This window comes from Electrophorus electricus, chromosome 13 (genome assembly GCF_041902795.1).
Source record: "Electrophorus electricus isolate QZ-2024a chromosome 13, ASM4190279v1, whole genome shotgun sequence".
Lineage (NCBI taxonomy): Eukaryota > Metazoa > Chordata > Actinopteri > Gymnotiformes > Gymnotidae > Electrophorus > Electrophorus electricus.
This window is the reverse complement of record NC_137509.1, coordinates 26,586,939-26,613,960: the sequence shown is the minus strand read 5'-3', so window position 1 is coordinate 26,613,960 and position 27,022 is coordinate 26,586,939. Positions and strand designations below refer to the sequence as shown.

The following is a 27,022-nucleotide window of genomic DNA, read 5'->3' as shown; positions in this document are numbered from 1 at the left end:
ATTAAAGTGATGCAAGAAAAGCTTACAACACATGGTATTCCTAGGTAGGGTCCCACCTCAGTACTATTCAGGCACAAACTTGCTTAGCTTCCAAGTTCAGATGAGATTGGACGTTCTGAAGCTGGTATGGCCGTAAACCTTAAACACTTACTCAAATTGCCTAATCATAGAAAATATGATCAAATACCAATCTGACATTTTTTTTTATTAATCCCTGCACTTGACATTCTAGAATGTTGTCTTGAAAGTAAATTAAAATGATGCAATAAAAGCTTACAACATCTGGTATTCGGAGGCACTAACAGACAGTTTTTTTATTAATCACTGCACTTCACATTCAAGCATGTCAGTTGGAGAGTAAATTAAAGTGATGCAATAAAAACTTACAGCATCTGCTATTCCCAGGTGCTAACAGATAGTTTGATTTAATTATTCACTGCACTTCAAATTTGAGCTTGATAGCTTGAACATAAATTTAAGGGATGCAATAAAATCTTACAGCACCTGCTATTCCCTGGTACTAATAGATTTCTATTTAATCTGTACACTTCACTTACAAGCATGTCAGTTGCATATTAAATTAAAGTGATGCAAGAAAAACTTACAGCATCTGCTATTCCCAGGTGCTAACAGATAGTTTTTTTTAATTAATCACTGCACTTCACATCCTAGCATGTCATCTTGAAAGTAAATTAATGTGATGCAAGAGAAGCTTACAGCAGCTCGTAGTCCAAGGTGCTAAAAGATAGTTTTTAGATGAATCACTGCACTTCACATTCAGGCATGTGAGTTGGAGAGTAAATGAAAGTGATGCAAAAAAAACTTACAGCATCTGCTATTCCCAGGTGCTAACAGATAGGTTTTTTTAATTAATCACTGCACTTCACATCCTAGCATGTCATCTTGAAAGTAAATTAAAGTGATGCAAGAGAAGCTTACAGCATCTCATAGTCCAAGGTGCTAAAAGATAGTTTTTTGATGAATCACTGCACTTCACATTCAGGCATGTGAGTTGGAGAGTAAATGAAAGTGATGCAAAAAAAACTTACAGCATCTGCTATTCCCATGTGCTAACAGATAGTTTTTTTTATTAATCACTGCACTTCACATTTGAGCATGTCAGCTTGAAAGTAAATTAAAGTGATGCAAGAAAAGCTTACAACACATGGTATTCCTAGGTAGGGTCCCACCTCAGTACTATTCAGGCACAAACTTGCTTAGCTTCCAAGTTCAGATGAGATTGGACGTTCTGAAGCTGGTATGGCCGTAAACCTTAAACACTTACTCAAATTGCCTAATCATAGAAAATATGATCAAAGACCAATCTGACATTTTTTTTTATTAATCCCTGCACTTGACATTCTAGAATGTTATCTTGAAAGTAAATTAAAATGATGCAATAAAAGCTTACAACATCTGGTATTCGGAGGCACTAACAGACAGTTTTTTTATTAATCACTGCACTTCACATTCAAGCATGTCAGTTGGAGAGTAAATTAAAGTGATGCAATAAAAACTTACAGCATCTGCTATTCCCAGGTGCTAACAGATAGTTTGATTTAATTATTCACTGCACTTCAAATTTGAGCTTGATAGCTTGAACATAAATTTAAGGGATGCAATAAAATCTTACAGCACCTGCTATTCCCTGGTACTAATAGATTTCTATTTAATCTGTACACTTCACTTACAAGCATGTCAGTTGCATATTAAATTAAAGTGATGCAAGAAAAACTTACAGCATCTGCTATTCCCAGGTGCTAACAGATAGTTTTTTTTAATTAATCACTGCACTTCACATCCTAGCATGTCATCTTGAAAGTAAATTAATGTGATGCAAGAGAAGCTTACAGCAGCTCGTAGTCCAAGGTGCTAAAAGATAGTTTTTAGATGAATCACTGCACTTCACATTCAGGCATGTGAGTTGGAGAGTAAATGAAAGTGATGCAAAAAAAACTTACAGCATCTGCTATTCCCAGGTGCTAACAGATAGTTTTTTTTATTAATCACTGCACTTCACATTTGAGCATGTCAGCTTGAAAGTAAATTAAAGTGATGCAAGAAAAGCTCACAGCACATGGTATTCCTAGGTAGGGTCCCACCTCAGTACTATCCAGGCACAAACTTGCTTAGCTTCCAAGTTCAGATGAGATTGAAGGCGTGCTGAAGCTGGTATGGCCGTAAACCTTAAACACTTACTCAAATTGCCTAATCATAGAAAATATGATCAAAGACCAATCTGACATTTTTTTTTATTAATCCCTGCACTTGACATTCTAGAATGTTATCTTGAAAGTAAATTAAAATGATGCAATAAAAGCTTACAACATCTGGTATTCGGAGGCACTAACAGACAGTTTTTTTATTAATCACTGCACTTCACATTCAAGCATGTCAGTTGGAGAGTAAATTAAAGTGATGCAATAAAAACTTACAGCTTCTGCTATTCCCAGGTGCTAACAGATAGTTTGATTTAATTATTCACTGCACTTCAAATTTGAGCTTGATAGCTTGAACATAAATTTAAGGGATGCAATAAAATCTTACAGCACCTGCTATTCCCTGGTACTAATAGATTTCTATTTAATCTGTACACTTCACTTACAAGCATGTCAGTTGCATATTAAATTAAAGTGATGCAAGAAAAACTTACAGCATCTGCTATTCCCAGGTGCTAACAGATAGTTTTTTTTAATTAATCACTGCACTTCACATCCTAGCATGTCATCTTGAAAGTAAATTAATGTGATGCAAGAGAAGCTTACAGCAGCTCGTAGTCCAAGGTGCTAAAAGATAGTTTTTAGATGAATCACTGCACTTCACATTCAGGCATGTGAGTTGGAGAGTAAATGAAAGTGATGCAAAAAAAACTTACAGCATCTGCTATTCCCAGGTGCTAACAGATAGGTTTTTTTAATTAATCACTGCACTTCACATCCTAGCATGTCATCTTGAAAGTAAATTAAAGTGATGCAAGAGAAGCTTACAGCATCTCATAGTCCAAGGTGCTAAAAGATAGTTTTTTGATGAATCACTGCACTTCACATTCAGGCATGTGAGTTGGAGAGTAAATGAAAGTGATGCAAAAAAAACTTACAGCATCTGCTATTCCCATGTGCTAACAGATAGTTTTTTTTATTAATCACTGCACTTCACATTTGAGCATGTCAGCTTGAAAGTAAATTAAAGTGATGCAAGAAAAGCTTACAACACATGGTATTCCTAGGTAGGGTCCCACCTCAGTACTATTCAGGCACAAACTTGCTTAGCTTCCAAGTTCAGATGAGATTGGACGTTCTGAAGCTGGTATGGCCGTAAACCTTAAACACTTACTCAAATTGCCTAATCATAGAAAATATGATCAAATACCAATCTGACATTTTTTTTTATTAATCCCTGCACTTGACATTCTAGAATGTTGTCTTGAAAGTAAATTAAAATGATGCAATAAAAGCTTACAACATCTGGTATTCGGAGGCACTAACAGACAGTTTTTTTATTAATCACTGCACTTCACATTCAAGCATGTTAGTTGGAGAGTAAATTAAAGTGATGCAATAAATACTTACAGCATCTGCTATTCCCAGGTGCTAACAGATAGTTTGATTTAATTATTCACTGCACTTCAAATTTGAGCTTGATAGCTTGAACATAAATTTAAGGGATGCAATAAAATCTTACAGGACCTGCTATTCCCTGGTACTAAAATATTTCTATTTAATCTGTACACTTCACATACAAGCATGTCAGTTGCATATTAAATTAAAGTGATGCAAGAAAAACTTACAGCATCTGCTATTCCCAGGTGCTAACAGATAGTTTTTTTTAATTAATCACTGCACTTCACATCCTAGCATGTCATCTTGAAAGTAAATTAATGTGATGCAAGAGAAGCTTACAGCAGCTCGTAGTCCAAGGTGCTAAAAGATAGTTTTTAGATGAATCACTGCACTTCACATTCAGGCATGTGAGTTGGAGAGTAAATGAAAGTGATGCAAAAAAAACTTACAGCATCTGCTATTCCCAGGTGCTAACAGATAGTTTTTTTTATTAATCACTGCACTTCACATTTGAGCATGTCAGCTTGAAAGTAAATTAAAGTGATGCAAGAAAAGCTCACAGCACATGGTATTCCTAGGTAGGGTCCCACCTCAGTACTATCCAGGCACAAACTTGCTTAGCTTCCAAGTTCAGATGAGATTGAAGGCGTGCTGAAGCTGGTATGGCCGTAAACCTTAAACACTTACTCAAATTGCCTAATCATAGAAAATATGATCAAAGACCAATCTGACATTTTTTTTTATTAATCCCTGCACTTGACATTCTAGAATGTTATCTTGAAAGTAAATTAAAATGATGCAATAAAAGCTTACAACATCTGGTATTCGGAGGCACTAACAGACAGTTTTTTTATTAATCACTGCACTTCACATTCAAGCATGTCAGTTGGAGAGTAAATTAAAGTGATGCAATAAAAACTTACAGCATCTGCTATTCCCAGGTGCTAACAGATAGTTTGATTTAATTATTCACTGCACTTCAAATTTGAGCTTGATAGCTTGAACATAAATTTAAGGGATGCAATAAAATCTTACAGCACCTGCTATTCCCTGGTACTAATAGATTTCTATTTAATCTGTACACTTCACTTACAAGCATGTCAGTTGCATATTAAATTAAAGTGATGCAAGAAAAACTTACAGCATCTGCTATTCCCAGGTGCTAACAGATAGTTTTTTTTAATTAATCACTGCACTTCACATCCTAGCATGTCATCTTGAAAGTAAATTAATGTGATGCAAGAGAAGCTTACAGCAGCTCGTAGTCCAAGGTGCTAAAAGATAGTTTTTAGATGAATCACTGCACTTCACATTCAGGCATGTGAGTTGGAGAGTAAATGAAAGTGATGCAAAAAAAACTTACAGCATCTGCTATTCCCAGGTGCTAACAGATAGGTTTTTTTAATTAATCACTGCACTTCACATCCTAGCATGTCATCTTGAAAGTAAATTAAAGTGATGCAAGAGAAGCTTACAGCATCTCATAGTCCAAGGTGCTAAAAGATAGTTTTTTGATGAATCACTGCACTTCACATTCAGGCATGTGAGTTGGAGAGTAAATGAAAGTGATGCAAAAAAAACTTACAGCATCTGCTATTCCCATGTGCTAACAGATAGTTTTTTTTATTAATCACTGCACTTCACATTTGAGCATGTCAGCTTGAAAGTAAATTAAAGTGATGCAAGAAAAGCTTACAACACATGGTATTCCTAGGTAGGGTCCCACCTCAGTACTATTCAGGCACAAACTTGCTTAGCTTCCAAGTTCAGATGAGATTGGACGTTCTGAAGCTGGTATGGCCGTAAACCTTAAACACTTACTCAAATTGCCTAATCATAGAAAATATGATCAAATACCAATCTGACATTTTTTTTTATTAATCCCTGCACTTGACATTCTAGAATGTTGTCTTGAAAGTAAATTAAAATGATGCAATAAAAGCTTACAACATCTGGTATTCGGAGGCACTAACAGACAGTTTTTTTATTAATCACTGCACTTCACATTCAAGCATGTTAGTTGGAGAGTAAATTAAAGTGATGCAATAAATACTTACAGCATCTGCTATTCCCAGGTGCTAACAGATAGTTTGATTTAATTATTCACTGCACTTCAAATTTGAGCTTGATAGCTTGAACATAAATTTAAGGGATGCAATAAAATCTTACAGGACCTGCTATTCCCTGGTACTAAAATATTTCTATTTAATCTGTACACTTCACATACAAGCATGTCAGTTGCATATTAAATTAAAGTGATGCAAGAAAAACTTACAGCATCTGCTATTCCCAGGTGCTAACAGATAGGTTTTATTAATTAATCACTGCACTTCACATCCTAGCATGTCATCTTGAAAGTAAATTAAAGTGATGCAAGAGAAGCTTACAGCATCTCATAGTCCAAGGTGCTAAAAGATAGTTTTTTGATGAATCACTGCACTTCACATTCAGGCATGTGAGTTGGAGAGTAAATGAAAGTGATGCAAAAAAAACTTACAGCATCTGCTATTCCCAGGTGCTAACAGATAGTTTTTTTTATTAATCACTGCACTTCACATTTGAGCATGTCAGCTTGAAAGTAAATTAAAGTGATGCAAGAAAAGCTCACAGCACATGGTATTCCTAGGTAGGGTCCCACCTCAGTACTATCCAGGCACAAACTTGCTTAGCTTCCAAGTTCAGATGAGATAGAAGGCATGCTGAAGCTGGTATGGCCGTAAACCTTAAACACTTACTCAAATTGCCTAATCATAGAAAATATGATCAAAGACCAATCTGACATTTTTTTTTATTAATCCCTGCACTTGACATTCTAGAATGTTATCTTGAAAGTAAATTAAAATGATGCAATAAAAGCTTACAACATCTGGTATTCGGAGGCACTAACAGACAGTTTTTTATTAATCACTGCACTTCACATTCAAGCATGTCAGTTGGAGAGTAAATTAAAGTGATGCAATAAAAACTTACAGCATCTGCTATTCCCAGGTGCTAACAGATAGTTTGATTTAATTATTCACTGCACTTCAAATTTGAGCTTGATAGCTTGAACATAAATTTAAGGGATGCAATAAAATCTTACAGCACCTGCTATTCCCTGGTACTAATAGATTTCTATTTAATCTGTACACTTCACTTACAAGCATGTCAGTTGCATATTAAATTAAAGTGATGCAAGAAAAACTTACAGCATCTGCTATTCCCAGGTGCTAACAGATAGTTTTTTTTAATTAATCACTGCACTTCACATCCTAGCATGTCATCTTGAAAGTAAATTAATGTGATGCAAGAGAAGCTTACAGCAGCTCGTAGTCCAAGGTCCCAAAAGATAGTTTTTAGATGAATCACTGCACTTCACATTCAGGCATGTGAGTTGGAGAGTAAATGAAAGTGATGCAAAAAAAACTTACAGCATCTGCTATTCCCAGGTGCTAACAGATAGTTTTTTTTATTAATCACTGCACTTCACATTTGAGCATGTCAGCTTGAAAGTAAATTAAAGTGATGCAAGAAAAGCTTACAACACATGGTATTCCTAGGTAGGGTCCCACCTCAGTACTATTCAGGCACAAACTTGCCTAGCTTCCAAGTTCAGATGAGATTGGACGTTCTGAAGCTGGTATGGCCGTAAACCTTAAACACTTACTCAAATTGCCTAATCATAGGAAATATGATCAAATACCAATCTGACATTTTTTTTTATTAATCCCTGCACTTGACATTCTAGAATGTTGTCTTGAAAGTAAATTAAAATGATGCAATAAAAGCTTACAACATCTGGTATTCGGAGGCACTAACAGACAGTTTTTTTATTAATCACTGCACTTCACATTCAAGCATGTTAGTTGGAGAGTAAATTAAAGTGATGCAATAAATACTTACAGCATCTGCTATTCCCAGGTGCTAACAGATAGTTTGATTTAATTATTCACTGCACTTCAAATTTGAGCTTGATAGCTTGAACATAAATTTAAGGGATGCAATAAAATCTTACAGGACCTGCTATTCCCTGGTACTAAAATATTTCTATTTAATCTGTACACTTCACATACAAGCATGTCAGTTGCATATTAAATTAAAGTGATGCAAGAAAAACTTACAGCATCTGCTATTCCCAGGTGCTAACAGATAGGTTTTATTAATTAATCACTGCACTTCACATCCTAGCATGTCATCTTGAAAGTAAATTAAAGTGATGCAAGAGAAGCTTACAGCATCTCATAGTCCAAGGTGCTAAAAGATAGTTTTTTGATGAATCACTGCACTTCACATTCAGGCATGTGAGTTGGAGAGTAAATGAAAGTGATGCAAAAAAAACTTACAGCATCTGCTATTCCCAGGTGCTAACAGATAGTTTTTTTTATTAATCACTGCACTTCACATTTGAGCATGTCAGCTTGAAAGTAAATTAAAGTGATGCAAGAAAAGCTTACAACACATGGTATTCCTAGGTAGGGTCCCACCTCAGTACTATTCAGGCACAAACTTGCTTAGCTTCCAAGTTCAGATGAGATTGGACGTTCTGAAGCTGGTATGGCCGTAAACCTTAAACACTTACTCAAATTGCCTAATCATAGAAAATATGATCAAATACCAATCTGACATTTTTTTTTATTAATCCCTGCACTTGACATTCTAGAATGTTGTCTTGAAAGTAAATTAAAATGATGCAATAAAAGCTTACAACATCTGGTATTCGGAGGCACTAACAGACAGTTTTTTTATTAACCACTGCACTTCACATTCAAGCATGTTAGTTGGAGAGTAAATTAAAGTGATGCAATAAATACTTACAGCATCTGCTATTCCCAGGTGCTAACAGATAGTTTGATTTAATTATTCACTGCACTTCAAATTTGAGCTTGATAGCTTGAACATAAATTTAAGGGATGCAATAAAATCTTACAGGACCTGCTATTCCCTGGTACTAAAATATTTCTATTTAATCTGTACACTTCACATACAAGCATGTCAGTTGCATATTAAATTAAAGTGATGCAAGAAAAACTTACAGCATCTGCTATTCCCAGGTGCTAACAGATAGGTTTTATTAATTAATCACTGCACTTCACATCCTAGCATGTCATCTTGAAAGTAAATTAAAGTGATGCAAGAGAAGCTTACAGCATCTCATAGTCCAAGGTGCTAAAAGATAGTTTTTTGATGAATCACTGCACTTCACATTCAGGCATGTGAGTTGGAGAGTAAATGAAAGTGATGCAAAAAAAACTTACAGCATCTGCTATTCCCAGGTGCTAACAGATAGTTTTTTTTATTAATCACTGCACTTCACATTTGAGCATGTCAGCTTGAAAGTAAATTAAAGTGATGCAAGAAAAGCTCACAGCACATGGTATTCCTAGGTAGGGTCCCACCTCAGTACTATCCAGGCACAAACTTGCTTAGCTTCCAAGTTCAGATGAGATTGAAGGCGTGCTGAAGCTGGTATGGCCGTAAACCTTAAACACTTACTCAAATTGCCTAATCATAGAAAATATGATCAAAGACCAATCTGACATTTTTTTTTATTAATCCCTGCACTTGACATTCTAGAATGTTATCTTGAAAGTAAATTAAAATGATGCAATAAAAGCTTACAACATCTGGTATTCGGAGGCACTAACAGACAGTTTTTTTATTAATCACTGCACTTCACATTCAAGCATGTCAGTTGGAGAGTAAATTAAAGTGATGCAATAAAAACTTACAGCATCTGCTATTCCCAGGTGCTAACAGATAGTTTGATTTAATTATTCACTGCACTTCAAATTTGAGCTTGATAGCTTGAACATAAATTTAAGGGATGCAATAAAATCTTACAGCACCTGCTATTCCCTGGTACTAATAGATTTCTATTTAATCTGTACACTTCACTTACAAGCATGTCAGTTGCATATTAAATTAAAGTGATGCAAGAAAAACTTACAGCATCTGCTATTCCCAGGTGCTAACAGATAGTTTTTTTTAATTAATCACTGCACTTCACATCCTAGCATGTCATCTTGAAAGTAAATTAATGTGATGCAAGAGAAGCTTACAGCAGCTCGTAGTCCAAGGTGCTAAAAGATAGTTTTTAGATGAATCACTGCACTTCACATTCAGGCATGTGAGTTGGAGAGTAAATGAAAGTGATGCAAAAAAAACTTACAGCATCTGCTATTCCCAGGTGCTAACAGATAGTTTTTTTTATTAATCACTGCACTTCACATCCTAGCATGTCAGCTTGAAAGTAAATTAAAGTGATGCAAGAAAAGCTTACAACACATGGTATTCCTAGGTAGGGTCCCACCTCAGTACTATTCAGGCACAAACTTGCTTAGCTTCCAAGTTCAGATGAGATTGGACGTTCTGAAGCTGGTATGGCCGTAAACCTTAAACACTTACTCAAATTGCCTAATCATAGAAAATATGATCAAATACCAATCTGACATTTTTTTTTATTAATCCCTGCACTTGACATTCTAGAATGTTGTCTTGAAAGTAAATTAAAATGATGCAATAAAAGCTTACAACATCTGGTATTCGGAGGCACTAACAGACAGTTTTTTTATTAACCACTGCACTTCACATTCAAGCATGTTAGTTGGAGAGTAAATTAAAGTGATGCAATAAATACTTACAGCATCTGCTATTCCCAGGTGCTAACAGATAGTTTGATTTAATTATTCACTGCACTTCAAATTTGAGCTTGATAGCTTGAACATAAATTTAAGGGATGCAATAAAATCTTACAGGACCTGCTATTCCCTGGTACTAAAATATTTCTATTTAATCTGTACACTTCACATACAAGCATGTCAGTTGCATATTAAATTAAAGTGATGCAAGAAAAACTTACAGCATCTGCTATTCCCAGGTGCTAACAGATAGGTTTTATTAATTAATCACTGCACTTCACATCCTAGCATGTCATCTTGAAAGTAAATTAAAGTGATGCAAGAGAAGCTTACAGCATCTCATAGTCCAAGGTGCTAAAAGATAGTTTTTTGATGAATCACTGCACTTCACATTCAGGCATGTGAGTTGGAGAGTAAATGAAAGTGATGCAAAAAAAACTTACAGCATCTGCTATTCCCAGGTGCTAACAGATAGTTTTTTTTATTAATCACTGCACTTCACATTTGAGCATGTCAGCTTGAAAGTAAATTAAAGTGATGCAAGAAAAGCTCACAGCACATGGTATTCCTAGGTAGGGTCCCACCTCAGTACTATCCAGGCACAAACTTGCTTAGCTTCCAAGTTCAGATGAGATTGAAGGCGTGCTGAAGCTGGTATGGCCGTAAACCTTAAACACTTACTCAAATTGCCTAATCATAGAAAATATGATCAAAGACCAATCTGACATTTTTTTTTATTAATCCCTGCACTTGACATTCTAGAATGTTATCTTGAAAGTAAATTAAAATGATGCAATAAAAGCTTACAACATCTGGTATTCGGAGGCACTAACAGACAGTTTTTTTATTAATCACTGCACTTCACATTCAAGCATGTCAGTTGGAGAGTAAATTAAAGTGATGCAATAAAAACTTACAGCATCTGCTATTCCCAGGTGCTAACAGATAGTTTGATTTAATTATTCACTGCACTTCAAATTTGAGCTTGATAGCTTGAACATAAATTTAAGGGATGCAATAAAATCTTACAGCACCTGCTATTCCCTGGTACTAATAGATTTCTATTTAATCTGTACACTTCACTTACAAGCATGTCAGTTGCATATTAAATTAAAGTGATGCAAGAAAAACTTACAGCATCTGCTATTCCCAGGTGCTAACAGATAGTTTTTTTTAATTAATCACTGCACTTCACATCCTAGCATGTCATCTTGAAAGTAAATTAATGTGATGCAAGAGAAGCTTACAGCAGCTCGTAGTCCAAGGTGCTAAAAGATAGTTTTTAGATGAATCACTGCACTTCACATTCAGGCATGTGAGTTGGAGAGTAAATGAAAGTGATGCAAAAAAAACTTACAGCATCTGCTATTCCCAGGTGCTAACAGATAGGTTTTTTTAATTAATCACTGCACTTCACATCCTAGCATGTCATCTTGAAAGTAAATTAAAGTGATGCAAGAGAAGCTTACAGCATCTCATAGTCCAAGGTGCTAAAAGATAGTTTTTTGATGAATCACTGCACTTCACATTCAGGCATGTGAGTTGGAGAGTAAATGAAAGTGATGCAAAAAAAACTTACAGCATCTGCTATTCCCAGGTGCTAACAGATAGTTTTTTTTATTAATCACTGCACTTCACATTTGAGCATGTCAGCTTGAAAGTAAATTAAAGTGATGCAAGAAAAGCTTACAACACATGGTATTCCTAGGTAGGGTCCCACCTCAGTACTATTCAGGCACAAACTTGCTTAGCTTCCAAGTTCAGATGAGATTGGACGTTCTGAAGCTGGTATGGCCGTAAACCTTAAACACTTACTCAAATTGCCTAATCATAGAAAATATGATCAAATACCAATCTGACAATTTTTTTTATTAATCCCTGCACTTGACATTCTAGAATGTTGTCTTGAAAGTAAATTAAAATGATGCAATAAAAGCTTACAACATCTGGTATTCGGAGGCACTAACAGACAGTTTTTTTATTAATCACTGCACTTCACATTCAAGCATGTTAGTTGGAGAGTAAATTAAAGTGATGCAATAAATACTTACAGCATCTGCTATTCCCAGGTGCTAACAGATAGTTTGATTTAATTATTCACTGCACTTCAAATTTGAGCTTGATAGCTTGAACATAAATTTAAGGGATGCAATAAAATCTTACAGGACCTGCTATTCCCTGGTACTAAAATATTTCTATTTAATCTGTACACTTCACATACAAGCATGTCAGTTGCATATTAAATTAAAGTGATGCAAGAAAAACTTACAGCATCTGCTATTCCCAGGTGCTAACAGATAGGTTTTATTAATTAATCACTGCACTTCACATCCTAGCATGTCATCTTGAAAGTAAATTAAAGTGATGCAAGAGAAGCTTACAGCATCTCATAGTCCAAGGTGCTAAAAGATAGTTTTTTGATGAATCACTGCACTTCACATTCAGGCATTTGAGTTGGAGAGTAAATGAAAGTGATGCAAAAAAAACTTACAGCATCTGCTATTCCCAGGTGCTAACAGATAGTTTTTTTTATTAATCACTGCACTTCACATTTGAGCATGTCAGCTTGAAAGTAAATTAAAGTGATGCAAGAAAAGCTCACAGCACATGGTATTCCTAGGTAGGGTCCCACCTCAGTACTATCCAGGCACAAACTTGCTTAGCTTCTAAGTTCAGATGAGATAGAAGGCATGCTGAAGCTGGTATGGCCGTAAACCTTAAACACTTACTCAAATTGCCTAATCATAGAAAATATGATCAAAGACCAATCTGACATTTTTTTTTATTAATCCCTGCACTTGACATTCTAGAATGTTATCTTGAAAGTAAATTAAAATGATGCAATAAAAGCTTACAACATCTGGTATTCGGAGGCACTAACAGACAGTTTTTTTATTAATCACTGCACTTCACATTCAAGCATGTCAGTTGGAGAGTAAATTAAAGTGATGCAATAAAAACTTACAGCATCTGCTATTCCCAGGTGCTAACAGATAGTTTGATTTAATTATTCACTGCACTTCAAATTTGAGCTTGATAGCTTGAACATAAATTTAAGGGATGCAATAAAATCTTACAGCACCTGCTATTCCCTGGTACTAATAGATTTCTATTTAATCTGTACACTTCACTTACAAGCATGTCAGTTGCATATTAAATTAAAGTGATGCAAGAAAAACTTACAGCATCTGCTATTCCCAGGTGCTAACAGATAGTTTTTTTTAATTAATCACTGCACTTCACATCCTAGCATGTCATCTTGAAAGTAAATTAATGTGATGCAAGAGAAGCTTACAGCAGCTCGTAGTCCAAGGTGCTAAAAGATAGTTTTTAGATGAATCACTGCACTTCACATTCAGGCATGTGAGTTGGAGAGTAAATGAAAGTGATGCAAAAAAAACTTACAGCATCTGCTATTCCCAGGTGCTAACAGATAGGTTTTTTTATTAATCACTGCACTTCACATTTGAGAATGTCAGCTTGAAAGTAAATTAAAGTGATGCAAGAAAAGCTTACAACACATGGTATTCCTAGGTAGGGTCCCACCTCAGTACTATTCAGGCACAAACTTGCTTAGCTTCCAAGTTCAGATGAGATTGGACGTTCTGAAGCTGGTATGGCCGTAAACCTTAAACACTTACTCAAATTGCCTAATCATAGAAAATATGATCAAAGACCAATCTGACATTTTTTTTTATTAATCCCTGCACTTGACATTCTAGAATGTTATCTTGAAAGTAAATTAAAATGATGCAATAAAAGCTTACAACATCTGGTATTCGGAGGCACTAACAGACAGTTTTTTTATTAATCACTGCACTTCACATTCAAGCATGTCAGTTGGAGAGTAAATTAAAGTGATGCAATAAAAACTTACAGCATCTGCTATTCCCAGGTGCTAACAGATAGTTTGATTTAATTATTCACTGCACTTCAAATTTGAGCTTGATAGCTTGAACATAAATTTAAGGGATGCAATAAAATCTTACAGCACCTGCTATTCCCTGGTACTAATAGATTTCTATTTAATCTGTACACTTCACTTACAAGCATGTCAGTTGCATATTAAATTAAAGTGATGCAAGAAAAACTTACAGCATCTGCTATTCCCAGGTGCTAACAGATAGTTTTTTTTAATTAATCACTGCACTTCACATCCTAGCATGTCATCTTGAAAGTAAATTAAAGTGATGCAAGAGAAGCTTACAGCATCTCATAGTCCAAGGTGCTAAAAGATAGTTTTTTGATGAATCACTGCACTTCACATTCAGGCATGTGAGTTGGAGAGTAAATGAAAGTGATGCAAAAAAAACTTACAGCATCTGCTATTCCCAGGTGCTAACAGATAGTTTTTTTTATTAATCACTGCACTTCACATATGAGCATGTCAGCTTGAAAGTAAATTAAAGTGATGCAAGAAAAGCTCACAGCACATGGTATTCCTAGGTAGGGTCCCACCTCAGTACTATCCAGGCACAAACTTGCTTAGCTTCCAAGTTCAGATGAGATTGAAGGCGTGCTGAAGCTGGTATGGCCGTAAACCTTAAACACTTACTCAAATTGCCTAATCATAGAAAATATGATCAAAGACCAATCTGACATTTTTTTTTATTAATCCCTGCACTTGACATTCTAGAATGTTATCTTGAAAGTAAATTAAAATGATGCAATAAAAGCTTACAACATCTGGTATTCGGAGGCACTAACAGACAGTTTTTTTATTAATCACTGCACTTCACATTCAAGCATGTCAGTTGGAGAGTAAATTAAAGTGATGCAATAAAAACTTACAGCATCTGCTATTCCCAGGTGCTAACAGATAGTTTGATTTAATTATTCACTGCACTTCAAATTTGAGCTTGATAGCTTGAACATAAATTTAAGGGATGCAATAAAATCTTACAGGACCTGCTATTCCCTGGTACTAAAATATTTCTATTTAATCTGTACACTTCACATACAAGCATGTCAGTTGCATATTAAATTAAAGTGATGCAAGAAAAACTTACAGCATCTGCTATTCCCAGGTGCTAACAGATAGGTTTTATTAATTAATCACTGCACTTCACATCCTAGCATGTCATCTTGAAAGTAAATTAAAGTGATGCAAGAGAAGCTTACAGCATCTCATAGTCCAAGGTGCTAAAAGATAGTTTTTTGATGAATCACTGCACTTCACATTCAGGCATGTGAGTTGGAGAGTAAATGAAAGTGATGCAAAAAAAACTTACAGCATCTGCTATTCCCAGGTGCTAACAGATAGTTTTTTTTATTAATCACTGCACTTCACATTTGAGAATGTCAGCTTGAAAGTAAATTAAAGTGATGCAAGAAAAGCTCACAGCACATGTTATTCCTAGGTAGGGTCCCACCTCAGTACTATCCAGGCACAAACTTGCTTAGCTTCCAAGTTCAGATGAGATTGAAGGCGTGCTGAAGCTGGTATGGCCGTAAACCTTAAACACTTACTCAAATTGCCTAATCATAGAAAATATGATCAAAGACCAATCTGACATTTTTTTTTATTAATCCCTGCACTTGACATTCTAGAATGTTATCTTGAAAGTAAATTAAAATGATGCAATAAAAGCTTACAACATCTGGTATTCGGAGGCACTAACAGACAGTTTTTTTTATTAATCACTGCACTTCACATTCAAGCATGTCAGTTGGAGAGTAAATTAAAGTGATGCAATAAAAACTTACAGCATCTGCTATTCCCAGGTGCTAACAGATAGTTTGATTTAATTATTCACTGCACATCAAATTTGAGCTTGATAGCTTGAACATAAATTTAAGGGATGCAATAAAATCTTACAGCACCTGCTATTCCCTGGTACTAATAGATTTCTATTTAATCTGTACACTTCACTTACAAGCATGTCAGTTGCATATTAAATTAAAGTGATGCAAGAAAAACTTACAGCATCTGCTATTCCCAGGTGCTAACAGATAGTTTTTTTTAATTAATCACTGCACTTCACATCCTAGCATGTCATCTTGAAAGTAAATTAATGTGATGCAAGAGAAGCTTACAGCAGCTCGTAGTCCAAGGTGCTAAAAGATAGTTTTTAGATGAATCACTGCACTTCACATTCAGGCATGTGAGTTGGAGAGTAAATGAAAGTGATGCAAAAAAAACTTACAGCATCTGCTATTCCCAGGTGCTAACAGATAGGTTTTTTTATTAATCACTGCATTTCACATTTGAGAATGTCAGCTTGAAAGTAAATTAAAGTGATGCAAGAAAAGCTTACAACACATGGTATTCCTAGGTAGGGTCCCACCTCAGTACTATTCAGGCACAAACTTGCTTAGCTTCCAAGTTCAGATGAGATTGGACGTTCTGAAGCTGGTATGGCCGTAAACCTTAAACACTAACTCAAATTGCCTAATCATAGAAAATATGATCAAATACCAATCTGACATTTTTTTTTATTAATCCCTGCACTTGACATTCTAGAATGTTGTCTTGAAAGTAAATTAAAATGATGCAATAAAAGCTTACAACATCTGGTATTCGGAGGCACTAACAGACAGTTTTTTTATTAATCACTGCACTTCACATTCAAGCATGTTAGTTGGAGAGTAAATTAAAGTGATGCAATAAATACTTACAGCATCTGCTATTCCCAGGTGCTAACAGATAGTTTGATTTAATTATTCACTGCACTTCAAATTTGAGCTTGATAGCTTGAACATAAATTTAAGGGATGCAATAAAATCTTACAGGACCTGCTATTCCCTGGTACTAAAATATTTCTATTTAATCTGTACACTTCACATACAAGCATGTCAGTTGCATATTAAATTAAAGTGATGCAAGAGAAGCTTACAGCATCTCATAGTCCAAGGTGCTAAAAGATAGTTTTTTGATGAATCACTGCACTTCACATTCAGGCATGTGAGTTGGAGAGTAAATGAAAGTGATGCAAAAAAAACTTACAGCATCTGCTATTCCCAGGTGCTAACAGATAGTTTTTTTTATTAATCACTGCACTTCACATTTGAGAATGTCAGCTTGAAAGTAAATTAAAGTGATGCAAGAAAAGCTTACAACACATGGTATTCCTAGGTAGGGTCCCACCTCAGTACTATTCAGGCACAAACTTGCTTAGCTTCCAAGTTCAGATGAGATTGGACGTTCTGAAGCTGGTATGGCCGTAAACCTTAAACACTAACTCAAATTGCCTAATCATAGAAAATATGATCAAATACCAATCTGACATTTTTTTTTATTAATCCCTGCACTTGACATTCTAGAATGTTGTCTTGAAAGTAAATTAAAATGATGCAATAAAAGCTTACAACATCTGGTATTCGGAGGCACTAACAGACAGTTTTTTTATTAATCACTGCACTTCACATTCAAGCATGTTAGTTGGAGAGTAAATTAAAGTGATGCAATAAATACTTACAGCATCTGCTATTCCCAGGTGCTAACAGATAGTTTGATTTAATTATTCACTGCACTTCAAATTTGAGCTTGATAGCTTGAACATAAATTTAAGGGATGCAATAAAATCTTACAGGACCTGCTATTCCCTGGTACTAAAATATTTCTATTTAATCTGTACACTTCACATACAAGCATGTCAGTTGCATATTAAATTAAAGTGATGCAAGAGAAGCTTACAGCATCTCATAGTCCAAGGTGCTAAAAGATAGTTTTTTGATGAATCACTGCACTTCACATTCAGGCATGTGAGTTGGAGAGTAAATGAAAGTGATGCAAAAAAAACTTACAGCATCTGCTATTCCCAGGTGCTAACAGATAGTTTTTTTTATTAATCACTGCACTTCACATTTGAGAATGTCAGCTTGAAAGTAAATTAAAGTGATGCAAGAAAAGCTCACAGCACATGTTATTCCTAGGTAGGGTCCCACCTCAGTACTATCCAGGCACAAACTTGCTTAGCTTCCAAGTTCAGATGAGATTGAAGGCGTGCTGAAGCTGGTATGGCCGTAAACCTTAAACACTTACTCAAATTGCCTAATCATAGAAAATATGATCAAAGACCAATCTGACATTTTTTTTTATTAATCCCTGCACTTGACATTCTAGAATGTTATCTTGAAAGTAAATTAAAATGATGCAATAAAAGCTTACAACATCTGGTATTCGGAGGCACTAACAGACAGTTTTTTTATTAATCACTGCACTTCACATTCAAGCATGTCAGTTGGAGAGTAAATTAAAGTGATGCAATAAAAACTTACAGCATCTGCTATTCCCAGGTGCTAACAGATAGTTTGATTTAATTATTCACTGCACTTCAAATTTGAGCTTGATAGCTTGAACATAAATTTAAGGGATGCAATAAAATCTTACAGCACCTGCTATTCCCTGGTACTAATAGATTTCTATTTAATCTGTACACTTCACTTACAAGCATGTCAGTTGCATATTAAATTAAAGTGATGCAAGAAAAACTTACAGCATCTGCTATTCCCAGGTGCTAACAGATAGTTTTTTTTAATTAATCACTGCACTTCACATCCTAGCATGTCATCTTGAAAGTAAATTAATGTGATGCAAGAGAAGCTTACAGCAGCTCGTAGTCCAAGGTGCTAAAAGATAGTTTTTAGATGAATCACTGCACTTCACATTCAGGCATGTGAGTTGGAGAGTAAATGAAAGTGATGCAAAAAAAACTTACAGCATCTGCTATTCCCAGGTGCTAACAGATAGGTTTTTTTATTAATCACTGCATTTCACATTTGAGAATGTCAGCTTGAAAGTAAATTAAAGTGATGCAAGAAAAGCTTACAACACATGGTATTCCTAGGTAGGGTCCCACCTCAGTACTATTCAGGCACAAACTTGCTTAGCTTCCAAGTTCAGATGAGATTGGACGTTCTGAAGCTGGTATGGCCGTAAACCTTAAACACTTACTCAAATTGCCTAATCATAGAAAATATGATCAAATACCAATCTGACATTTTTTTTTATTAATCCCTGCACTTGACATTCTAGAATGTTGTCTTGAAAGTAAATTAAAATGATGCAATAAAAGCTTACAACATCTGGTATTCGGAGGCACTAACAGACAGTTTTTTTATTAATCACTGCACTTCACATTCAAGCATGTTAGTTGGAGAGTAAATTAAAGTGATGCAATAAATACTTACAGCATCTGCTATTCCCAGGTGCTAACAGATAGTTTGATTTAATTATTCACTGCACTTCAAATTTGAGCTTGATAGCTTGAACATAAATTTAAGGGATGCAATAAAATCTTACAGGACCTGCTATTCCCTGGTACTAAAATATTTCTATTTAATCTGTACACTTCACATACAAGCATGTCAGTTGCATATTAAATTAAAGTGATGCAAGAGAAGCTTACAGCATCTCATAGTCCAAGGTGCTAAAAGATAGTTTTTTGATGAATCACTGCACTTCACATTCAGGCATGTGAGTTGGAGAGTAAATGAAAGTGATGCAAAAAAAACTTACAGCATCTGCTATTCCCAGGTGCTAACAGATAGTTTTTTTTATTAATCACTGCACTTCACATTTGAGAATGTCAGCTTGAAAGTAAATTAAAGTGATGCAAGAAAAGCTCACAGCACATGTTATTCCTAGGTAGGGTCCCACCTCAGTACTATCCAGGCACAAACTTGCTTAGCTTCCAAGTTCAGATGAGATTGAAGGCGTGCTGAAGCTGGTATGGCCGTAAACCTTAAACACTTACTCAAATTGCCTAATCATAGAAAATATGATCAAAGACCAATCTGACATTTTTTTTTATTAATCCCTGCACTTGACATTCTAGAATGTTATCTTGAAAGTAAATTAAAATGATGCAATAAAAGCTTACAACATCTGGTATTCGGAGGCACTAACAGACAGTTTTTTTTATTAATCACTGCACTTCACATTCAAGCATGTCAGTTGGAGAGTAAATTAAAGTGATGCAATAAAAACTTACAGCATCTGCTATTCCCAGGTGCTAATAGATAGTTTGATTTAATTATTCACTGCACATCAAATTTGAGCTTGATAGCTTGAACATAAATTTAAGGGATGCAATAAAATCTTACAGCACCTGCTATTCCCTGGTACTAATAGATTTCTATTTAATCTGTACACTTCACTTACAAGCATGTCAGTTGCATATTAAATTAAAGTGATGCAAGAAAAACTTACAGCATCTGCTATTCCCAGGTGCTAACAGATAGTTTTTTTTAATTAATCACTGCACTTCACATCCTAGCATGTCATCTTGAAAGTAAATTAATGTGATGCAAGAGAAGCTTACAGCAGCTCGTAGTCCAAGGTGCTAAAAGATAGTTTTTAGATGAATCACTGCACTTCACATTCAGGCATGTGAGTTGGAGAGTAAATGAAAGTGATGCAAAAAAAACTTACAGCATCTGCTATTCCCAGGTGCTAACAGATAGGTTTTTTTATTAATCACTGCATTTCACATTTGAGAATGTCAGCTTGAAAGTAAATTAAAGTGATGCAAGAAAAGCTTACAACACATGGTATTCCTAGGTAGGGTCCCACCTCAGTACTATTCAGGCACAAACTTGCTTAGCTTCCAAGTTCAGATGAGATTGGACGTTCTGAAGCTGGTATGGCCGTAAACCTTAAACACTAACTCAAATTGCCTAATCATAGAAAATATGATCAAATACCAATCTGACATTTTTTTTTATTAATCCCTGCACTTGACATTCTAGAATGTTGTCTTGAAAGTAAATTAAAATGATGCAATAAAAGCTTACAACATCTGGTATTCGGAGGCACTAACAGACAGTTTTTTTATTAATCACTGCACTTCACATTCAAGCATGTTAGTTGGAGAGTAAATTAAAGTGATGCAATAAATACTTACAGCATCTGCTATTCCCAGGTGCTAACAGATAGTTTGATTTAATTATTCACTGCACTTCAAATTTGAGCTTGATAGCTTGAACATAAATTTAAGGGATGCAATAAAATCTTACAGGACCTGCTATTCCCTGGTAATAAAATATTTCTATTTAATCTGTACACTTCACATACAAGCATGTCAGTTGCATATTAAATTAAAGTGATGCAAGAGAAGCTTACAGCATCTCATAGTCCAAGGTGCTAAAAGATAGTTTTTTGATGAATCACTGCACTTCACATTCAGGCATGTGAGTTGGAGAGTAAATGAAAGTGATGCAAAAAAAACTTACAGCATCTGCTATTCCCAGGTGCTAACAGATAGTTTTTTTTATTAATCACTGCACTTCACATTTGAGAATGTCAGCTTGAAAGTAAATTAAAGTGATGCAAGAAAAGCTCACAGCACATGTTATTCCTAGGTAGGGTCCCACCTCAGTACTATCCAGGCACAAACTTGCTTAGCTTCCAAGTTCAGATGAGATTGAAGGCGTGCTGAAGCTGGTATGGCCGTAAACCTTAAACACTTACTCAAATTGCCTAATCATAGAAAATATGATCAAAGACCAATCTGACATTTTTTTTTATTAATCCCTGCACTTGACATTCTAGAATGTTATCTTGAAAGTAAATTAAAATGATGCAATAAAAGCTTACAACATCTGGTATTCGGAGGCACTAACAGACAGTTTTTTTTATTAATCACTGCACTTCACATTCAAGCATGTCAGTTGGAGAGTAAATTAAAGTGATGCAATAAAAACTTACAGCATCTGCTATTCCCAGGTGCTAACAGATAGTTTGATTTAATTATTCACTGCACATCAAATTTGAGCTTGATAGCTTGAACATAAATTTAAGGGATGCAATAAAATCTTACAGCACCTGCTATTCCCTGGTACTAATAGATTTCTATTTAATCTGTACACTTCACTTACAAGCATGTCAGTTGCATATTAAATTAAAGTGATGCAAGAAAAACTTACAGCATCTGCTATTCCCAGGTGCTAACAGATAGTTTTTTTTAATTAATCACTGCACTTCACATCCTAGCATGTCATCTTGAAAGTAAATTAATGTGATGCAAGAGAAGCTTACAGCAGCTCGTAGTCCAAGGTGCTAAAAGATAGTTTTTAGATGAATCACTGCACTTCACATTCAGGCATGTGAGTTGGAGAGTAAATGAAAGTGATGCAAAAAAAACTTACAGCATCTGCTATTCCCAGGTGCTAACAGATAGGTTTTTTTATTAATCACTGCACTTCACATTTGAGAATGTCAGCTTGAAAGTAAATTAAAGTGATGCAAGAAAAGCTTACAACACATGGTATTCCTAGGTAGGGTCCCACCTCAGTACTATTCAGGCACAAACTTGCTTAGCTTCCAAGTTCAGATGAGATTGGACGTTCTGAAGCTGGTATGGCCGTAAACCTTAAACACTTACTCAAATTGCCTAATCATAGAAAATATGATCAAAGACCAATCTGACATTTTTTTTATTAATCCCTGCACTTGACATTCTAGAATGTTATCTTGAAAGTAAATTAAAATGATGCAATAAAAGCTTACAACATCTGGTATTCGGAGGCACTAACAGACAGTTTTTTTATTAATCACTGCACTTCACATTCAAGCATGTCAGTTGGAGAGTAAATTAAAGTGATGCAATAAAAACTTACAGCATCTGCTATTCCCAGGTGCTAACAGATAGTTTGATTTAATTATTCACTGCACTTCAAATTTGAGCTTGATAGCTTGAACATAAATTTAAGGGATGCAATAAAATCTTACAGCACCTGCTATTCCCTGGTACTAATAGATTTCTATTTAATCTGTACACTTCACTTACAAGCATGTCAGTTGCATATTAAATTAAAGTGATGCAAGAAAAACTTACAGCATCTGCTATTCCCAGGTGCTAACAGATAGTTTTTTTTAATTAATCACTGCACTTCACATCCTAGCATGTCATCTTGAAAGTAAATTAATGTGATGCAAGAGAAGCTTACAGCAGCTCGTAGTCCAAGGTGCTAAAAGATAGTTTTTAGATGAATCACTGCACTTCACATTCAGGCATGTGAGTTGGAGAGTAAATGAAAGTGATGCAAAAAAAACTTACAGCATCTGCTATTCCCAGGTGCTAACAGATAGGTTTTTTTATTAATCACTGCACTTCACATTTGAGAATGTCAGCTTGAAAGTAAATTAAAGTGATGCAAGAAAAGCTTACAACACATGGTATTCCTAGGTAGGGTCCCACCTCAGTACTATTCAGGCACAAACTTGCTTAGCTTCCAAGTTCAGATGAGATTGGACGTTCTGAAGCTGGTATGGCCGTAAACCTTAAACACTTACTCAAATTGCCTAATCATAGAAAATATGATCAAAGACCAATCTGACATTTTTTTTATTAATCCCTGCACTTGACATTCTAGAATGTTATCTTGAAAGTAAATTAAAATGATGCAATAAAAGCTTACAACATCTGGTATTCGGAGGCACTAACAGACAGTTTTTTTATTAATCACTGCACTTCACATTCAAGCATGTCAGTTGGAGAGTAAATTAAAGTGATGCAATAAAAACTTACAGCATCTGCTATTCCCAGGTGCTAACAGATAGTTTGATTTAATTATTCACTGCACTTCAAATTTGAGCTTGATAGCTTGAACATAAATTTAAGGGATGCAATAAAATCTTACAGCACCTGCTATTCCCTGGTACTAATAGATTTCTATTTAATCTGTACACTTCACTTACAAGCATGTCAGTTGCATATTAAATTAAAGTGATGCAAGAAAAACTTACAGCATCTGCTATTCCCAGGTGCTAACAGATAGTTTTTTTTAATTAATCACTGCACTTCACATCCTAGCATGTCATCTTGAAAGTAAATTAATGTGATGCAAGAGAAGCTTACAGCAGCTCGTAGTCCAAGGTGCTAAAAGATAGTTTTTAGATGAATCACTGCACTTCACATTCAGGCATGTGAGTTGGAGAGTAAATGAAAGTGATGCAAAAAAAACTTACAGCATCTGCTATTCCCAGGTGCTAACAGATAGGTTTTTTTATTAATCACTGCATTTCACATTTGAGAATGTCAGCTTGAAAGTAAATTAAAGTGATGCAAGAAAAGCTTACAACACATGGTATTCCTAGGTAGGGTCCCACCTCAGTACTATTCAGGCACAAACTTGCTTAGCTTCCAAGTTCAGATGAGATTGGACGTTCTGAAGCTGGTATGGCCGTAAACCTTAAACACTAACTCAAATTGCCTAATCATAGAAAATATGATCAAATACCAATCTGACATTTTTTTTTATTAATCCCTGCACTTGACATTCTAGAATGTTGTCTTGAAAGTAAATTAAAATGATGCAATAAAAGCTTACAACATCTGGTATTCGGAGGCACTAACAGACAGTTTTTTTATTAATCACTGCACTTCACATTCAAGCATGTTAGTTGGAGAGTAAATTAAAGTGATGCAATAAATACTTACAGCATCTGCTATTCCCAGGTGCTAACAGATAGTTTGATTTAATTATTCACTGCACTTCAAATTTGAGCTTGATAGCTTGAACATAAATTTAAGGGATGCAATAAAATCTTACAGGACCTGCTATTCCCTGGTAATAAAATATTTCTATTTAATCTGTACACTTCACATACAAGCATGTCAGTTGCATATTAAATTAAAGTGATGCAAGAGAAGCTTACAGCATCTCATAGTCCAAGGTGCTAAAAGATAGTTTTTTGATGAATCACTGCACTTCACATTCAGGCATGTGAGTTGGAGAGTAAATGAAAGTGATGCAAAAAAAACTTACAGCATCTGCTATTCCCAGGTGCTAACAGATAGTTTTTTTTATTAATCACTGCACTTCACATTTGAGAATGTCAGCTTGAAAGTAAATTAAAGTGATGCAAGAAAAGCTCACAGCACATGTTATTCCTAGGTAGGGTCCCAACTCAGTACTATCCAGGCACAAACTTGCTTAGCTTCCAAGTTCAGATGAGATTGAAGGCGTGCTGAAGCTGGTATGGCCGTAAACCTTAAACACTTACTCAAATTGCCTAATCATAGAAAATATGATCAAAGACCAATCTGACATTTTTTTTTATTAATCCCTGCACTTGACATTCTAGAATGTTATCTTGAAAGTAAATTAAAATGATGCAATAAAAGCTTACAACATCTGGTATTCGGAGGCACTAACAGACAGTTTTTTTTATTAATCACTGCACTTCACATTCAAGCATGTCAGTTGGAGAGTAAATTAAAGTGATGCAATAAAAACTTACAGCATCTGCTATTCCCAGGTGCTAACAGATAGTTTGATTTAATTATTCACTGCACATCAAATTTGAGCTTGATAGCTTGAACATAAATTTAAGGGATGCAATAAAATCTTACAGCACCTGCTATTCCCTGGTACTAATAGATTTCTATTTAATCTGTACACTTCACTTACAAGCATGTCAGTTGCATATTAAATTAAAGTGATGCAAGAAAAACTTACAGCATCTGCTATTCCCAGGTGCTAACAGATAGTTTTTTTTAATTAATCACTGCACTTCACATCCTAGCATGTCATCTTGAAAGTAAATTAATGTGATGCAAGAGAAGCTTACAGCAGCTCGTAGTCCAAGGTGCTAAAAGATAGTTTTTAGATGAATCACTGCACTTCACATTCAGGCATGTGAGTTGGAGAGTAAATGAAAGTGATGCAAAAAAAACTTACAGCATCTGCTATTCCCAGGTGCTAACAGATAGGTTTTTTTATTAATCACTGCACTTCACATTTGAGAATGTCAGCTTGAAAGTAAATTAAAGTGATGCAAGAAAAGCTTACAACACATGGTATTCCTAGGTAGGGTCCCACCTCAGTACTATTCAGGCACAAACTTGCTTAGCTTCCAAGTTCAGATGAGATTGGACGTTCTGAAGCTGGTATGGCCGTAAACCTTAAACACTTACTCAAATTGCCTAATCATAGAAAATATGATCAAAGACCAATCTGACATTTTTTTTATTAATCCCTGCACTTGACATTCTAGAATGTTATCTTGAAAGTAAATTAAAATGATGCAATAAAAGCTTACAACATCTGGTATTCGGAGGCACTAACAGACAGTTTTTTTATTAATCACTGCACTTCACATTCAAGCATGTCAGTTGGAGAGTAAATTAAAGTGATGCAATAAAAACTTACAGCATCTGCTATTCCCAGGTGCTAACAGATAGTTTGATTTAATTATTCACTGCACTTCAAATTTGAGCTTGATAGCTTGAACATAAATTTAAGGGATGCAATAAAATCTTACAGCACCTGCTATTCCCTGGTACTAATAGATTTCTATTTAATCTGTACACTTCACTTACAAGCATGTCAGTTGCATATTAAATTAAAGTGATGCAAGAAAAACTTACAGCATCTGCTATTCCCAGGTGCTAACAGATAGTTTTTTTTAATTAATCACTGCACTTCACATCCTAGCATGTCATCTTGAAAGTAAATTAATGTGATGCAAGAGAAGCTTACAGCAGCTCGTAGTCCAAGGTGCTAAAAGATAGTTTTTAGATGAATCACTGCACTTCACATTCAGGCATGTGAGTTGGAGAGTAAATGAAAGTGATGCAAAAAAAACTTACAGCATCTGCTATTCCCAGGTGCTAACAGATAGGTTTTTTTATTAATCACTGCATTTCACATTTGAGAATGTCAGCTTGAAAGTAAATTAAAGTGATGCAAGAAAAGCTTACAACACATGGTATTCCTAGGTAGGGTCCCACCTCAGTACTATTCAGGCACAAACTTGCTTAGCTTCCAAGTTCAGATGAGATTGGACGTTCTGAAGCTGGTATGGCCGTAAACCTTAAACACTAACTCAAATTGCCTAATCATAGAAAATATGATCAAATACCAATCTGACATTTTTTTTTATTAATCCCTGCACTT

At 35.2% G+C, this 27,022-nt stretch overlaps 23 pseudogenes; all 23 read right to left on the bottom strand.

Annotated features, from left to right (window-relative positions):
• Positions 1 to 19: 19 nt before the first annotated feature.
• LOC145645019 (5S ribosomal RNA) lies at positions 20 to 138 on the bottom strand (annotated as a pseudogene).
• Positions 139 to 1,153: 1,015 nt separating this feature from the next.
• Positions 1,154 to 1,272, bottom strand: LOC145645018 (5S ribosomal RNA; annotated as a pseudogene).
• Positions 1,273 to 2,065: 793 nt separating this feature from the next.
• Positions 2,066 to 2,186, bottom strand: LOC145646013 (5S ribosomal RNA; annotated as a pseudogene).
• Positions 2,187 to 3,201: 1,015 nt separating this feature from the next.
• LOC145645017 (5S ribosomal RNA) lies at positions 3,202 to 3,320 on the bottom strand (annotated as a pseudogene).
• Positions 3,321 to 4,113: 793 nt separating this feature from the next.
• On the bottom strand, positions 4,114 to 4,234 carry LOC145646012 (5S ribosomal RNA; annotated as a pseudogene).
• Positions 4,235 to 5,249: 1,015 nt separating this feature from the next.
• LOC145645016 (5S ribosomal RNA) lies at positions 5,250 to 5,368 on the bottom strand (annotated as a pseudogene).
• Positions 5,369 to 7,074: 1,706 nt separating this feature from the next.
• On the bottom strand, positions 7,075 to 7,193 carry LOC145646024 (5S ribosomal RNA; annotated as a pseudogene).
• Positions 7,194 to 7,986: 793 nt separating this feature from the next.
• On the bottom strand, positions 7,987 to 8,105 carry LOC145645014 (5S ribosomal RNA; annotated as a pseudogene).
• A 793-nt stretch (positions 8,106 to 8,898) lies between these two features.
• LOC145646011 (5S ribosomal RNA) lies at positions 8,899 to 9,019 on the bottom strand (annotated as a pseudogene).
• Positions 9,020 to 9,812: 793 nt separating this feature from the next.
• LOC145645013 (5S ribosomal RNA) lies at positions 9,813 to 9,931 on the bottom strand (annotated as a pseudogene).
• A 793-nt stretch (positions 9,932 to 10,724) lies between these two features.
• Positions 10,725 to 10,845, bottom strand: LOC145646010 (5S ribosomal RNA; annotated as a pseudogene).
• Positions 10,846 to 11,860: 1,015 nt separating this feature from the next.
• Positions 11,861 to 11,979, bottom strand: LOC145645012 (5S ribosomal RNA; annotated as a pseudogene).
• A 1,707-nt stretch (positions 11,980 to 13,686) lies between these two features.
• Positions 13,687 to 13,805, bottom strand: LOC145645011 (5S ribosomal RNA; annotated as a pseudogene).
• Positions 13,806 to 14,598: 793 nt separating this feature from the next.
• Positions 14,599 to 14,719, bottom strand: LOC145646009 (5S ribosomal RNA; annotated as a pseudogene).
• A 1,708-nt stretch (positions 14,720 to 16,427) lies between these two features.
• Positions 16,428 to 16,546, bottom strand: LOC145645010 (5S ribosomal RNA; annotated as a pseudogene).
• Positions 16,547 to 17,227: 681 nt separating this feature from the next.
• LOC145645009 (5S ribosomal RNA) lies at positions 17,228 to 17,346 on the bottom strand (annotated as a pseudogene).
• Positions 17,347 to 18,941: 1,595 nt separating this feature from the next.
• Positions 18,942 to 19,060, bottom strand: LOC145645008 (5S ribosomal RNA; annotated as a pseudogene).
• A 1,596-nt stretch (positions 19,061 to 20,656) lies between these two features.
• On the bottom strand, positions 20,657 to 20,775 carry LOC145645007 (5S ribosomal RNA; annotated as a pseudogene).
• A 1,596-nt stretch (positions 20,776 to 22,371) lies between these two features.
• Positions 22,372 to 22,490, bottom strand: LOC145645006 (5S ribosomal RNA; annotated as a pseudogene).
• Positions 22,491 to 23,282: 792 nt separating this feature from the next.
• On the bottom strand, positions 23,283 to 23,401 carry LOC145645005 (5S ribosomal RNA; annotated as a pseudogene).
• A 792-nt stretch (positions 23,402 to 24,193) lies between these two features.
• On the bottom strand, positions 24,194 to 24,312 carry LOC145645003 (5S ribosomal RNA; annotated as a pseudogene).
• Positions 24,313 to 25,908: 1,596 nt separating this feature from the next.
• Positions 25,909 to 26,027, bottom strand: LOC145645002 (5S ribosomal RNA; annotated as a pseudogene).
• Positions 26,028 to 26,819: 792 nt separating this feature from the next.
• LOC145645001 (5S ribosomal RNA) lies at positions 26,820 to 26,938 on the bottom strand (annotated as a pseudogene).
• Positions 26,939 to 27,022: the final 84 nt, after the last annotated feature.